This window comes from Mobula hypostoma, chromosome 8, assembly GCF_963921235.1.
Source record: "Mobula hypostoma chromosome 8, sMobHyp1.1, whole genome shotgun sequence".
Taxonomy (NCBI): domain Eukaryota; kingdom Metazoa; phylum Chordata; class Chondrichthyes; order Myliobatiformes; family Myliobatidae; genus Mobula; species Mobula hypostoma.
The window spans coordinates 37978482-37995103 of NC_086104.1; the positions used below are offsets into that span (position 1 = coordinate 37978482).

General features: G+C 42.2%; 1 protein-coding gene and 1 non-coding gene across 2 annotated transcripts in view; one reads left to right on the forward strand and one right to left on the reverse strand.

Moving 5' to 3' along the window:
• Window positions 1-436: 436 nt before the first annotated feature.
• Window positions 437-529, reverse strand: trnai-uau (transfer RNA isoleucine (anticodon UAU)). The gene is given in 2 exon segments: window positions 437-472; window positions 492-529. It is a non-coding gene; the product is annotated as a tRNA-Ile (tRNA).
• A 75-nt stretch (window positions 530-604) lies between these two features.
• Window positions 605-16622, forward strand: part of LOC134350092 (3-hydroxyanthranilate 3,4-dioxygenase-like) — a 67019-nt gene continuing 51001 nt past the window's right edge. The window contains exon 1 of the mRNA XM_063055021.1: window positions 605-879. The gene's annotated coding sequence lies outside the window, so the exon portion shown is untranslated. The remainder of the gene's footprint in view (window positions 880-16622) is intronic.

Consider the following 16622-nt stretch of genomic DNA (forward strand, 5'->3'; position numbering starts at 1 on the left):
ATGCAAAATACTTATTCAGTTCGTCTGCTAATTCGATATCCCCCATTACCACCTCTCCAGCATCGTTGTCCAGTGGCCTCTCTTTTACACTTGTGTACAAAAAATAATAACACTTAAACATATATCTATTTTAAAGTGACTTAGGAATAATATTTTTGTAAAGGGCTTCTGAGAGTTTACTTTTCAACAGATCTTAGAGTTTAACATGCAATGGGATTTTATAAATAGACAATGCTATAATAGTTTAGCAACTATCAAATTGGTAAAGAGAAGTGACAATAAAATAATGTGTTTTTTAAAATGGGAACAGGGTAAAATTGCTTCTTTATCAAATGTTGCTTATAAAATGATTTCTCCCTAAAAGTGGCGAAAGACAACGTGTATTTACAATTACTGTTCACAGGATTCGTAAGTGACCCCCTCTGTGTAAAACATGTGCTCCAGGTGAGGCTCGAACTCACAACCTCGGCATTGCTCACTTTGTACTGCTATATAAGTACCGCGCGCTAACCGATTGCGCCACTGGAGCTCTGACATCAACGCCTGACAAATCTCTCATATCCCGGCAGCCCGTCGACCTCTTTTTCCGCTTCTTGTTTTCATTTTACTGCTCAGTGTAGTAGGCGTTCGGTTCCAGCGACAGTAATACTGGGCGTCAACCACGTCCGTGCACTGGCCTGGCAACACAGTTCCGCTCCGGCCCGCTCGACAGCTTCAGGCCTCCGTTTGTATCAGCGGAAGCAGGCCCTGCAGACCGGTTCAGCGATAACGAGAGGGAAGCGGGGATCGAGGGGGCGAGAGAGAGTTGATAATGGAGTCACAGAGCGGTAATCTGGACTACAGGCATAAAGTGTCAGTGTGCTGTGCGGGAATTTAAAAGTAAGTGATAGTCTGCACTGGAGACATACAGAAAGTGACAGTCTTTAATGGAGTTGACTTGAATTTCCAGCATCTGCAGAATTCCAGTTGTTTGTCTTTAATGGATAACTAGAGAGAGCAACAGACTGTAATGGAGAAAGCTGTCCCAGAAAGGACAGTGTAGTGGCGAAATATAACTTTGATACCATAGAAATGAGTGCTGTGACACAAGCCCCTGGTATATCATCTGCTCTTCTCATACATATATCATAGAATTAAGGCGCATGGAAATGGGTTCTTCACCTAGCCTGTCCGTACCAAAACAAAAGTTCAAAGTAAACTTATTATCAAAGTGCATATACGTTACTACATACCATCTTGAGGTTCATTTCTTGGTGCCATCTACAAGAAAAAATACAATTGAATTTATGAAAAATGAGACAAAGACTGATAAACAATGTGCAAAAGAAGACAAACTGTGTTAATAAAAAAAAGTACGAGATATAAAGAATCTTTGAAAGTGAGCCTGTACGTTGTAGAATCAGTTCAGAGTAGTGGTTTTTAAGGTTATCCATTCTGTTTCAGCAGCCCGATAGTTGTAGAGTAATAACTGTTCCTGAATCTGGTGGCGTGGAGCCTACTGCTTCTGTACCTCCTATGGTGGGGGTCTTTGATGATGGATGTCACTTTCTTGTGGCAGTGATTCATGGAAATGTACATTGTAGCGGTGAGGGCTTTGCCTGTGATAGACTCAGCTGTATTCACCACTTTCTGCAGCCTTTTCCTTTCCTGGGTATTGGTGTTTCCAGAACAGGCCATAATGCAACCAGTTTAGATACTCTCTACTGTGCATCTATAGAAGTTTTAGATGACATATTGAATCTACGCAAACTTCTAAGAAAATGTCGGCACTGTCATTCCTGTTTTGTGATGATGGTTACATGCTGGTTTCAGGACAGATCTTCTGATGTGTTAAAGCTAAGAAATTTAAAGCTTCATTCCTTTAATCAGGACTGGCTGGCTCATGGACCTCCAGTTTCTTCCTTCTGTAGTCGACATTCAGCTCTTTGGTTTTGCTGACATTGAATGAGAGATTGTTGTTGTGGCACAACTCAGCCAGATTTTCATTCTCTCTGCCAAATGCTAGTTTGTCACCATTTGACGTGGCCAACAACTGTGGTTTCATCAGCACGCTTAAAATCAGCATCGGAGCTGCGAGCTAAGGAGACGGTCCTGTGGTACATGTGTGCTAATGGTGAGTATGGGAGAGTAGCTATCCATGCTAATCACATTTGCCCACTTTTGGCCCAAAACCTTTTCTATCCAAGTACCCTGTCTAAATGTCATTTAAATGTAGTTGTGCCTGCCTCTACTAGTTTCTCTGGCAGCTTGATCTATAATCCACTACTTGTGTGTGAAAAACTAGCCCCGAGATCCTCTTGAAATCTTTTCCCTCTGCCCAGGATTTTGCACTGTGCTGCACCTCCAATGAGTTTGCCATTTGAAAAGAACCTGACTGCAGGACAACTGGAAAAATATTCTTTTTATACCACCTCCACTTCAGATCGTAGGTTAACCTGATTTCAATCATTGAACAGTAGTACCCAGCCCTTGTATATGTGCATGTCCGGAAGCTAAGCTTCCAGTATGTGCAAGGTCCTACACCACCTTCCAACAATTCTCTCTTCTCCTCCATCCATCAGACAGAAGATACAAAGGCCTGAAAGCAAGCTCCAGGACAGCTTTAATCTTGCTGTTATTCCACTATACAATTGATGCCTTGTACAATAAGGTGGACAAGACCTCTCAATCTACCTCATTATGATCATGCACTTTATTGATTACGACTCTCTAGCTTTTACATTTTATTTTGCATCATTATTGTTTTACTTTGTTCTACCTCAATACACTGCCTGGCAATATCTCTGAGAACCTAAACAACAGGAATTCTGCAGATGCTGGAAATTCAAGCAACACACATCAAAGTTGCTGGTGAACGCAGCAGGCCAGGCAGCATCTCTAGGAAGAGGTACAGTCGACGTTTCAGGCCGAGACCCTTCATCAGGACTAACTGAAGGAAGAGTGAGTAAGGGATTTGAGAGGGGGAGGGGGAGATCCAAAATGATAGGAGAAGACAGGAGGGGGAGGGATGGAGCCAAGAGCTGGACAGGTGATTGGCAAAAGGGATACGAGAGGATCATGGGACAGGAGGCCCAGGGAGAAAGACAAGGGGGGGGGGACCCAGAGGATGGGCAAGGGGTATATTCAGAGGGACAGAGGGAGAAAAAAGAGAGTGAGAGAAGGAATGTGTGTATAAAATAAGTAACAGATGGGGTACGAGGGGGAGGTGGGGCCTTAGCGGAAGTTAGAGAAGTCGATGTTCATGCCATCAGGTTGGAGGCTACCCAGACGGAATATAAGGTGTTGTTCCTCCAACCTGAGTGTGGCTTCATCTTTACAGTAGAGGAGGCCGTGGATAGACATGTCAGAATGGGAATGGGATGTGGAATTAAATTGTGTGGCCACTGGGAGATCCTGCTTTCTCTGGCGGACAGAGCGTAGATGTTCAGCAAAGCGGTCTCCCAGTCTGCATCGGAAAGATGTGCTTAGTGGTGGGATCCCGTTGGAGGTGGCGGAAGTTACGGAGAATAATATGTAGGACCCGGAGGCTGCAGGGGTGGTAGGTGAGGACCAGGGGAACCCTATTCCTAGTGTGGTGGCGGGTGGATGGAGTGAGAGCAGATGTACGTGAAATGGGGGAGATGGTCTGCTCTTAAACGCATCTCCCCCAACTTCCGCCACCTCCAACGGGATCCCACCACTAAGCACATCTTTCCCTCCCCCCCCCGCTCTCTGCATTCCGCAGGGATCGCTCCCTACGCAACTCCCTTGTCCATTCGTCCCCCCCATCCCTCCCCACTGATCTCCCTCCTGGCACTTATCCGTGTAAGCGGAACAAGTGCTACACATGCCCTTACACTTCCTCCCTTAACACCATTCAGGGCCCCAAACAGTCCTTCCAGGTGAGGCAACACTTCACCTGTGAGTCGACTGGGGTGATATACTGCATCCGGTGCTCCCGATATGGCCTTTTATATATTGGCGAGACCCGACGCAGACTGGGAGACCGCTTTGCTGAACATCTACGCTCTGTCCGCCAGAGAAAGCAGGATCTCCCAGTGGCCACACATTTTAATTCCACATCCCATTCCCATTCTGATATGTCTATCCACGGCCTCCTCTACTGTAAAGATGAAGCCACACTCAGGTTGGAGGAACAACACCTTATATTCGGTCTGGGTAGCCTCCAACCTGATGGCATGAACATGGACTTCTCTAACTTCCGCTAAGGCCCCACCTCCCCCTCGTACCCCATCTGCTACTTATTTTTATACACACATTCTTTCTCTCACTCTCCTTTTTCTCCCTCTATCCCTCTGAATATACCCCTTGCCCACCCTCTGGGTCCCCCCCCTTGTCTTTCTCCCTGGGCCTCCTGTCCCATGATCCTCTCGTATCCCTTTTGCCAATCACCTGTCCAGCTCTTGGCTCCATCCCTCCCCCTCCTGTCTTCTCCTATCATTTTGGATCTCCCCCTCCCCCTCCAACTTTCAAATCCTTTACTCACTCTTCCTTCAGTTAGTCCTGACGAAGGGTCTCGGCCTGAAACGTGAACTGCACCTCTTCCTAGAGATGCTGCCTGGCCTGCTGCATTCACCAGCAACTTTTATGTGTGTTCTCTGAGAACCTAACCTGGTTGCAACATATTGATGCAGCTATATGGAAGGCAAGATGGTGGCTATATTTCATTAGGAGTTTGGGGAGATTTGGTTTGTCACCTAAGACACTCAAAAACTTCTGCAGATGTACTGTGGAGAGCATTCTGACTGGCTGCATCACCATCTGGCAATAGGGGGCTACTGCACAGGATCAAAGTAAGCTGCATAAAGTTGTAAAATTACTTGGAAAACCAAAGGTATAATATCTTTTCGCGATTTATTTTTGGATAATTGTTTTATGTCTTTTGATCAACTCTCTAATAAATATAACTTACCCAGATCTCACTTTTTTAGATATCTACAGATTAGAAACTTTTTAATTACTGTCTCCCTTAGTTTTCCACACCCATATCCAATGGACACTTTGGAAAAAAGTCTTAGATTTAAATCTCTCTCAGAAAAGTGTAGTAGCAATTATATATAATATAATTATGAATTTATGTCCTGATGCTTCTAATAAAATTAAAGCTGACTGGGAAAGAGAACTTGAGATTAATATACCGACTGAGAAATGGGAAAAAATTCTTCAATTGGTGAATTCATCCTCTGTATGTGCTAAGCACAGGTTGATACAGTTTAAAGTAGTGCACAGGGCTCACATGTCCAAAGATAAACGATCTCGTTATTACTCTTATATTAATCCAATATGTGACAGATGTCATTCCGAGATAGCTTCTCTAACTCACATGTTTTGGTCATGTCCCTTGTTGGAGAAATATTGGAAAGATATTTTTGATATTATTTCAACGGTCCTAAATATAGACTTACAACCTCATCCAATTACTGCTATCTTTGGACTACCAATGATAGACTTAAATAATTTAACCTCTTCATCACGAAGGATGATTGTATTTCTTACTTTAATGGCTAGAAGGTCCATTTTGCTGAATTGGAAAGAGATTAACCCTCCTAATGTATTTCATTGGTTTTCACAAACTATGGTATGTTTGAATTTGGGGAAAATTAGAAGTGCAGTTTATGACCCTTCCATTAAGTTTGAAAAAACTTGGAGGCCATTCATTCAGCATTTTCATTTGATGTAATTTGATCATTTCCAAACTTGTTTTATCTCTCTGTACTGTTGTTGGAGAGGAATGGAGTCGTCAACACTTAAGGTTTTCTTCTTTTCCATTTTTAAGTTGTTAGTTTTGCCCAAGTCTTTTAGTTTAGTTGATTAATTCTGTTTTTCTTTGGGGATGGGGTTAGCTTTTTTTTTTGTTTTGTTTTTTTTTCTTTTTCATGATCTTTTTTTTCCATTTTTGCTTTGTATTATCCGTTGTTAGTTCTAAATCATTGGGAGCTTTGTTAATTTACACTATTTGGTTTTGCAATTACTTTTTTAAGTGTAACAATATATCTCCTACTATTTGTATTATTGCTATGTTTTGTTTCTATATATTGAAATTAATAAAAAGATTGAAAAAGAAAAGAAATTAGTCAGCTCCATCATGGGTACTGGGCTCTGTAGTATCTAAGACATCATCAACGACCGGTGCCTCTGGAAGGCTGCTGGAAGCCCCCACCACCCAGAACATGCTTCTTCTCATTGTCACCGTCAGGAAGGAGGTCCAGAAGCCTGAAGGCACACACTCAGTGATTCAGGAATGGCTTCTTCCCCTCTGCATCTGATTTTTCAATGGACACTGAACCCATGAACACTACGTCACTAATTTTTTAATATACGTGTATATAATTACTGTAATTCAGTTTTTTTTCAAAATTTATCATGTATTACATTGTACTGCTGCCACAAAGTTAACAAATTTTACAACACATACCAGTGATATTAAACGTGATCCTGATCTGTATGAACAGTATGCAAGACAAGCTTTCACTGTTTTCACTGACAATATAAACTAATACCAATAAAGGTCTACTTTGCAACCATAAAAACTGTGAAGAGTCCTGTGACACAGGAGTAACCTTTCAGTGGTGATGGACATCAATGATAAAGTTTACCATTTTTATCCGTGCTGCAGCTCAGATGTTGGACATCTCAGGAATAAAGATGTGCTTGAAGATCAGGATTTTCGTACAGCACAAAGTTTATGGTCTACCAGACAGCAGTAATCCTTTTCCTCTTGTACATTATGAAGTTGGTGACACATTATGCCCATGTTCTGTAGAGATAACACCAATATGGTTTTTGCAAAATGCTCCAAATTTACTGGTAGGATCATCAAATTGACATCAATGTTGCTTCACAGGTCAACATCTGCTCCAATAAGGCCCTAGTTACTCTTGGTCAGATTTGTTGGGCAGTCCAAGTCATTTGAATGTATGCCACCAGACACAATGATCTTCGCAAAGGCTTTTTGAATGAGTATAACAGCCCAACTGGTCAGTGACAATTCATCAAAATGAAAAACGAGCTTTCAAACTGGTAATGAGAACCTTGCAACCCACACAAAATGCTGGAGGAACTCAGCAGGCTAGGCAGCATCTATGGAAAAAAAAGTACGTTTTGGGCCGAAACCCTTTGGCAGGACAAAGTAGAGGTGACTAGTATAAAAGACAGCAGTAGGCCATTCTGATTGTCATGCCTGTTCTACCATTCAGTCAGATCATAACTGATCTGTAGCTCACTTCCATTTAATCTCCTTGGTTTTGTAATCATTAGCACTCGACGAAAAAAAACCAAACTCAGTTTTGAAATCTTTAATAAGATTTCCTCCATCTTTTCAGTAAATAGATGCAGATTTTCACCACCCTGATTCAGGAATGGCTTGTGCATAGAAAACAGAGGGTAGTGGTTGAAGGGACTTATTTGAGCTGCAGGTCTGTAAATTAGTAGAGTTCCACAGGGATCTGTGCTGGTACCTCTGCTGTTGGTATTGTATATAAATTACCTGGATGAAAATGATAGGTCGGTTAGTAAATTTACGCAATGATACTAAGATTGGTGGAGTTGTGAATAGTGTAGGAGACTGGCAAAGAATAGAGCAAGATATAGGTCAAGAGCAATAAATGCTGGCTTGGTTGGTGATGCCCACATCCCGTAAATGAATAAATTTTTTTTAAGCTGCAGCTATGGGCCGAAGAATGACAGATGCAGTTTAACCAGATAAATATGAGGTGCTACACGTCGGTAGGGCAAATGCAAGGAGACAGTGCACTGTTAAGGGCAAGGTCCCTAACAGTGTTGCTGAGCAGAGAGATGTTGGGATCCAAGTTCACAGCTCTTTGAAAGTGGCTGCACAGGTCGATAAGGTGGTTAAGAAGGCTTATGAATGTTTGCCTTTATTAGTCAAGGTATTAAGTTAAAAAATCAGGAGGTTACCAGCATTTGAGGTTCCCCATTTTTACCAGTGCAGGGATGAACTTGCCCTTGAAGGGAGTTGCCTTGTGTGGAGATTGAGAGTTGTACCATCCAAGCAGAGAGCTAAAGTGTTGGAGCAGCTACGTGGCTGACACATCTAGGCTGAGTGAAAATGAAAATGAAAGCTTTGTCTGGATCCTGGGATAGATCAGCAGATCAAGAGGCTAGCCATACACTGTTCCAGTTGCCAACACGTCCAGAAGATACCGAGAGCATCATGAAGAAGAAAGAAGAAAAGTGCCCAGAGCACCCAGAACCACTTCCTGCAGTCCCAGAGTCAACTCCTACATCCACCACTTAGTTGGCCCTAAATCCTGAGATTGCTTCACAGCTACCAGTCTCCCAGTCTCACCTGCCAAGCAGAGTGGCTCCCCCACCCCTATCACCGTCAGAAAAGACGTTATCCCGCAAGAGTAAGAAATCGTTCACAGTGATTTTATATCTATCTACCTATCTGTGTACGTATATCTAGATAACTATAGAGATCGCGCGCTCTCTCTCTCTCTCTCTCTCTCTCTGTCTCTCTCTCTCTCTCTCTCACTCGGAGTTTTGCATATATGTGTATGTGTGCGTGTGTATATATATATATATAGTAGATTTATGAGATATATGTACACATATATGAACTATTAGAGGGTAATACATTACAGATCTGAATTGAGATGTATTCTACTATGATTCGAAGTTTGTAGCATGAGATAGGCCCTTACGACCCTTCAAGCCACATTCCCACATTCCCCAGCAACCCACAATTTATCCCGAGCCTAATCATGGGTCAATATACAATGACCAATTGACCAACTAACCAGTACGTCTTTGGACTGGGGGAGGAAACTGAGCACCTGAAGGAAACCCACAGGTCACGGGGAGAGCGTACAAACTCCTTATAGGCAGCTGCAGGATGTTACGCCACAACATCTCATGTATGCCTCACTAAAGTAAGAATGAAGTGGACACATTATTCCTGGCTCCATGTTTTTCTTTAGAATAGTTTTTGGAGTTACAAAACATAACAGATACCTCAAAATCATCAGTTACACTAAGGTGAATTATGCTAATGTCGGTTGTCTGATGTGTGTGATTCAACAGGAAATGGTCTCAATCGGGTTAAATAGCTTCAAATGACATCTGCAGTTTTTTGTTCATTTATGAGTTTGTTGGTAAAATGGCCTGTGAAGCTGGCCCTGGTTCTGTGCTTGTGCAAAGTTCACACATTCACGTTTGTCACTAGAATCCATGAGAAAGGATAACACTGTATATCATCTCAATAATTCTAGTGATGATGAATGTGGTAATTCTCTCAGACACTTGAGATCAGATCAACATGTACACAAACTAAAGGTTAAAATGCCTACCTTCCTCTACTTTACAAAGGACAATGTACAAAGGGTCAAAGGGTATTCTAGTTGCTGATCAATATAAAATTGTAAAAGCAAATCCAGTCATGGAAACAAATGAGTTCAGCCTATCTTCTATCCAACAAAAATACTCTTGGCAACCATTTATAAAATAATTTAATGATGTTCTCCTATTATATTGGTTGCTATGTGTGTGGGTAAATAGTACATTCTGAGACCAGTCTTAAAAATAACTTTATAGTGATAGATCAATTTATCTCCTCAGATTTTGCCCCCCTACTGAGTGTTTGAGGTCCTGTTTTATTTTGGATCTCCACCATGAGAGGAGATTTGATACAGGTATACAAAATTATAAGGGATATAGATAGGGTCAATGCAAGCAGGCTTTTTCTACTGTTTGGGTGGGACTACAACCAAAGGTCATGGGTTAAGGGTGAAAGTTGAGTAGTTTAAGGGGATCATGAGGGAAAACTTCTTTGCTCAGAGGGTCATGAGAGTGTGGAATGAGCTGCCAGCAGAAGTGGTACATGCAAGCTCAATTTCAACTTTCAAGAGAAGTTTGGATAGGTACATGGATAGTAGGGATATGGAGGGCTATTGTCCCGGTGCAGTTTGATGGGAGTAGGTAGTTTAAATGGATTTGCCATTGACTGGATGGGCCGAAGGGCTGTTTCTGTGCTGTACTTCTCAATGACTGATTATTCTCCTATTTTAACTTTTAAAAATGTTCATTTACATTTTCAGTTCTGAAAGCATGCAATTGAATGATAACAGAACAATGATTAATAATGATCCTAAACCTTCCTCACCAATAACATTAGAAAAGTCATACACGCTAACCTTTAAAAAAAAAACCAATGTATAAAATTTCAAGGAATTCAGATTGAAATAAGCCAATATCAATGATGCCTTACAGATGCAAAATATTTTCGGATATTTTCCAAGTAAAATTATGCCTGATCTATGCTGGACTTTTTCTGTTTTTTTTTATCATTCTCAAGATTATTTAGTGTTATTTCTAGTACAAAAGTGTAAAGGAGAACAAAATAATTATTAAATCAAATAATGGAGAGAAGGAGGATGGGAGGAGACATGATAGAGGTGTACAAGATAATAAGAGGAATAGATAGAGTGGATAGCCAGAGCCTCTTCCCCAGGGCACCACTGCTCAATATTAAGAGGACATGGCTTTAAGGTAAGGGGTGAGAAGTTCAAGGGGGATATTAGAGGAAGGGTTTTTACTCAGAGAGTGGTTGGTGCGTGGAATGCACTCCCTGACTCAGTGGTGGAGGCAGATACACTAGTGAAGTTTAAGAGACCACTAGACAGGTATATGGAGGAATTTAAGGTGGGGGGTTATATGGGAGGCAGGGTTTGAGGGTTGGCACAACATTGTGGGCTGAAGGGCCTATACTGTGCTGTACTATTCTATGTTCTATGTTCAAATCCAAGGCAAAAACCACAATCAATATAAATACATAAAATAGCTTATATTCATCTTACGTGATGTATGTTTATAAAGTGACGCTAGGTGCAGCAATGTCTGTACACAAGGTGACTGATGGGAAATGATAAAGTAGTGTTGGTGGGGTTACAGAACCGTGCAAACATCTTGCGCACATATATACAACTAAGGTACGTAAGACTTTAACACAGTACTGTATTAATTTCATCTTTTGTACTGTTACTGCAAAAAACAAATTTCATAATACTTTCATCATACACTGGGGTGCTCTCTTCAATTACCTGATAAGGTAGCCATAGCCTTTAGCCAGGAGCAGATGTCATCAGGTGGTGCCCAACCTTCCTAGAGTGATTCAACCCTTAACCACTACGCTCTCCAGTTGACGGGTCAGCAGTGGTGGCCAAGTCACTGTCCATCTGCTCCTGACTTCCAGTTCAACTCTTCTCGCCTGTTCCATATTCAGCAAGAGGCCCTTCTTGCTTCCTCCCCCATCCTGTGAGTTGCTTGGTTCTTGCTCTTTTCATCAAGGCCCAGTGCAGACAGCAACCTCCATGCTGATCTTGCCTGAACCCTCTGCAGTCGACCTCCACAGGCAATAGCCACATCTGTCATCTGTTGTCCCTGCACTCTTGGACTAAAGACTGGTGCTTCAGGGCCTTCCTCTCATGAGCCTCCTTGCATCCTTCCTCCCATAGTACTGTGAGCTCCACCCAGATGATTTTCTTGTTTTTCAGTGGACCACAGCACAATCTCTGGTTGAAGTGTGCTTTGCACCACCTCTGGGAACTGTAGCTTATTCCCCACATCAACCCTCATCTCCCATGATTTGGCTGTTTGCAGCAGATTGGATTTAGGCCTCTTTGCCTCTCTTTTAACACATCTCCCGCTCCACTGTGTCAGCAAGGGACAGCAGGACCTTGTCATGGCGCCACCTATACCATCCTGTGTTAAAGCTGTTTTGCATCCTGACAGTATGTGTGCCTTTGAACCCCGCTGACCACAAAGCTTGCAGTTAAGGTCCTCTCTCAGCCCCCATATGTGCAGTTTTGATGGTGTATGGAGTGTGTCATTCATGGACCGCAGCAGGAAAGAAATGAGGAAGGGCTCCAGTCTCCAAAGCTCGGTCCAAGTGATCTTGCACTGAGGAAGATCCCGTTTCATCCAGGCGCCCTGTGACCCCAACTCCATTGCCTTTGATTCCCGCCCTTCATCCTTGCGGTTCCGTTCTTTTGCCTGGACCATGTCACGCCTACCCCTGGCACTTGCACTTCCCCATCGCTGAAAGAGTGCAGAGCCGGGACCTTGCCGTCCCAGGCGTGGGTTGCCGAGGATGTCTCTCAATTGCAGGGAGCTCACTGCCCAATCTGTGGCCGAGTTGGTGGCCCACTTTTGTCCCGATCTTGTTGTGATTCCTGCTTAGGTTATTAGCTTGTCATCGGAGCCCCTCAGAGTTACACATCTCTACACTTTGCCACTTTGAACTCCTCCGCTATCAATGACAATGTCAGCTATAGGTGGCCTGATCTTATGTAGAACCCCACTAAAGAAAAATATGGGGGTGGATCCCCAACCACCACCGTAGGTACTTGTTGACTTTCCTTTCAGTGGTCATGGGGAATTCGTGCACCATGAAAAGCCGGAGGAGCCTTGATAGAAGACCATGTATGTTCAGCCATGTCTTAAATTTACCAGGGAATCTAGTTTTGTCAATCTTATTCAGCCACTCTTCAGTCTGCTTTACAGTGTCGGTGATGTTGGCAATGTCTGTCATTGCTGCATTAAATTACTTACCAAGACAATTTACTGGGATGTCCTGAATGGATGGAATGACTTCTATCTGTACTTGAAGACTGAACTTACTAGTAACCTTCCCCTTTTTGATTACTGTGCATCCTGGCCCTGCAGGTCATCCTGACCTAGGTAGCTACGTTGTGCAGGGTTTCCAATACCCATCTTGCTTGGACAGGGGTTTCTGTGGTTACTGTGATGTCATCCATGAACCTCTGTATTGCAGGTTGTCAGATGTCGGTCTCTAACTGGGCCTCGGGTTACATCTGCTGCTGCTGATATGAGGAGGTCATGACCAATAAGATGGGGGAGATAGTACAGCTGGTTGGAATCCCTTTTTGGAGGTCTTGCCACCTGGTTGTAAAGTGGGCTGAAGTGAAGCATACATTGGATCCTCCCAGGTAGCTGGTGATCATGTCTTGCGTTACTGGCGGGATATGGTAGTGATCCAGGCCAGCCAGAGGGAGGATGTGCAGAATTGTCTGTAGGTGTTGACTAGGTCTAACCAGACAACTGCTGGGTTGCCTTTCTTCTGCCTAGCCTCGCAGATCAATTGGCTGATTATTGAGGTGTGTTCAAGGCACCCAGAAAAACCTAGGATGCCCTCTTTCTGGATGGATGTGTTGATATAGTGGTTCTTCATTAAGTAAGAGGTCAGCCTTCTCGCAAGAACCGAGGAGAATATCTTGCGTTCCACACTAAGGAGAGAGATTGTCCTAAATTGGGTGATGGTGGAAGAATCTTCATCCTTGGGAACAAAGCATACTTAAAGCTATTTTCCAGCTTGGTGGGATAGAGCCTTTGGTCCAAATCTTTTTCATTTTCTTCTACAAGCTACAGAGGAGGTTTGAGCATTTCTTATAAGGTATGCCACCTGGTCCTGGGGCGGCAGATGACTTTGTTCTCTTACTGATATCCTGGACCTCCTGCCACATGGACTCTGCCATGTTCAGCTAGGTTGCTCGGACTCTTGGCTGCATGACTTTTCTTTTGAATTATAGTCCCTGATTCCTACAGAAATTCTTCCACCTCCTGCTTTGAGCTGGTTAGGGTGCCTGATTTTCGCAGGCTGAGAAGAGCCATGGTGAACCTGAATGGCTTTTTAACAAACTGCGCTCTCCTCCTCTCTTTCTCTCTTCCAAACACGTAAACCATTTGTCTGGAATTAAAGATCTTGCCTGCTATCTCAGGGTTGGGGATGACTGTACCCTTGCGACCTCCATCCCTAGCAATCCTTCTCTGCCACCTGCCCTACATCCTTCCCGCGGCACTCCACCCTCGCCATCTCCAACATCCTTTGCTCCCGACAGATTTACGAACTCTCTCTATGCTCCACATTGACAAATACAGTACAGTGCAAAAGTCTTTGCAACCTCACTATATATATAGACCATTGCCTAACTCTTTAGGAAGGCAAGTGGAGGGAGAACTGTGTGTTTAACTATATCATAGGCATCGATTGGTACTTCCCAACATGTTCCAGTATCAAAAGCGGAACAGTCTCCTCCCACCATCAATACCCAATTGCGTCTGGCTCTGAGTTCCCCAACTCAGTGGCGTCATTGAAATTGATTTGAAATGGTCGAAACGCTGTTCACTTATTAATTTACAGCACTTAATATTTTGCACTGGGCTTTGTAATTGCTATGGTGGTCTTTAAGATAGTAAGGCAAAGACATGGCACTGTTGTATAACATGAATAGATGGTTAAGAATAAACCAAATTTTAATTCTTCTGTTTGCAACAAACTCATGTAAGTTTTGCAGATAAGTCTTCATGGAACAAAGGCTAAAGTCCCTCTGTAAAGTGCAATAAAGATGATGCAAATACGGTTTCATAAATTTTTGAACAGTTGTTTGTGAATCATTCACTTCATCTTCAAGTCTTTCGCCTGGAACTGATTCCTATCTACATTGCAGTTCCAGGCCATTGGCGATATTGCTTCTTATTCAAGTGAAATTCATCAGAATTGTTAAGTTGATTTTTTAAAACAAATACACCAAGTTTTAGAACTGATCTAGCAGTCTTAAAGGCAATGACATTTGTTGCAAGTGAGGTATTCTTGTTCTTAGCCTTAGCTTACTTTTGTTGACCGAACAATCCTTTGTATTACAGGTAGGATTTTCTCTTATTGCAGACTAAAGTGTAAAGATTCAAAACTATGTTTTGAGAAGTTATTAACTGTGAATCACCTCTCAAAATTGTTTAACTTTTGGTTAATACTTTATACCAAAATAATATTATACAGGCACTTTGGTCAGCTATTGGTCATGTTTGTTGGAGGACCCAATGAAAGGAAAGATTATCATATTGAAGAAGGAGAAGAGGTAACATGTAACTATTTGGTGGTGTGTATGTATTCGGAAATATATTTAATGTAACCGGATCATCTGGCCCAAAGGGTTTTGCTCATGTTTGTGTTGGAGACAACCGTTGTCCTTTTGCATTTACCCCATCAAAGCTATTCTGTGTATCATTCTATGCCTCCAGCCTTTGAATACTATTTTTGTTTGAAAACAAAGCAACCGATTACATCAATTCCCATGGTAAGCAGTTTAATTCTAGTTAAAAGAGCACTTACTCTGCGAGCAAGTACGGTTTCTTACCCTCTGCCACACGATAAACACTACCTCACTACTTTTTATTTCTGTTTTTGCACTACATATTTAACTATTTACTACACGTGCTGTAATTTACTGACTTAATACTCTTACTGTGTTTTTTCTATATTTGTCATGTATTGCATTGTTTTGCTGCTGCAAAGTTACAAATTTCACAACCTATGCTGGTGTTATTAAACCTGATTCATTTCTGGTTCTGAGAACTTGTGTGTGGAATGTATTATTTAGGGTGTCTAAAGCAGCATTGTGTATTACCTGACGTTTTAATAAATTCTTAAACATTGCAATCAGCGCAGCACTGCTCGATTGATCAACAGCAAAATTCCTGCAGCTACCGGTGCTAAGCACAGCAGCTGCAATTTTGGCAGCAGCCCAAAAGAGAGAATTCATAATACACTGCCCTCTTTCTGTTCGGGAGGATGCTGTGTGTTGGTTGAAGCTTGCTCTATCTTGAGCCTTGTGAAAGGCTTCTTTTGGGCCTGGACGGGTTCATGAAAAAATCTGGTCTTCCCATAAGGGCCATGGAGACCTCCAGGACCTCTGCAAGTTATTCTGTATGAGGTTCTAGGGAGGTCTCTGGAGAAATACAACAGGTTTGTAGGCATTATGTCGCAGCATCATATGTGCTTAAGTAAACACAAAGTAGACACGTTATTCCTGGCTCCATGTCTTTCTTTCAATTAGTTTTTGGAGTTCCAAAATATAACAGTGGTGATAAGTAAATTTTAAAATGAACCTGAGATGATTACCTCCCTGTTGAAAGGCAGCGAGACGTTCGAGTTATAAAAAAAATGTAGCACGCATTGTTCAAGAGAGAGGAGAAATAGCAGAGTGAAAAAAGTGCTATAAGGGAGATGTTTGAGATTTAAAAAAAGGCAGAAAACAGACAAAATTCACAGGTTCATAAACAGTGAGTATCACATGATTATAATAAATAAATTAAAGAGCCGATGTGGCTGATAAACACATTCAATTGAACAAACGATAACTGGGTGATGTATACTGATCGAATTGAGCAGTATTTTGAAACAAATGAAATAATTGGTCATTGGTTTTGCTGACTGTAGTTGGTGGAAGAGCATAAAGTTTGTTTAAAAGTTTAACTGTTCCAACCAAACTACCTGAAATAAGCTTTGCTGATATTTTGAAAGTAATGCAATAACATTTAGAATCGAAACCATTGTTGACTGCAGAACGCTTAGGCTTCATGAGCAGAATCAAAAGGAGGGTGAGTCCATTTGAGCTTGCATGGCTGAATTGAAGAGATTTAGCATTGTCAGTTCAATGATGTACAGAGACATTTAGTTTATGGAATATTACAAGAAAGCATTCAAAAATGGCTCCAAACTGAAGCACAACTCGCGCTTAAAAGAATCGTTAAAATCGCTATATCAATGGAAACAGCAGACAGACACAACTGAGTTGCAGTCAGGA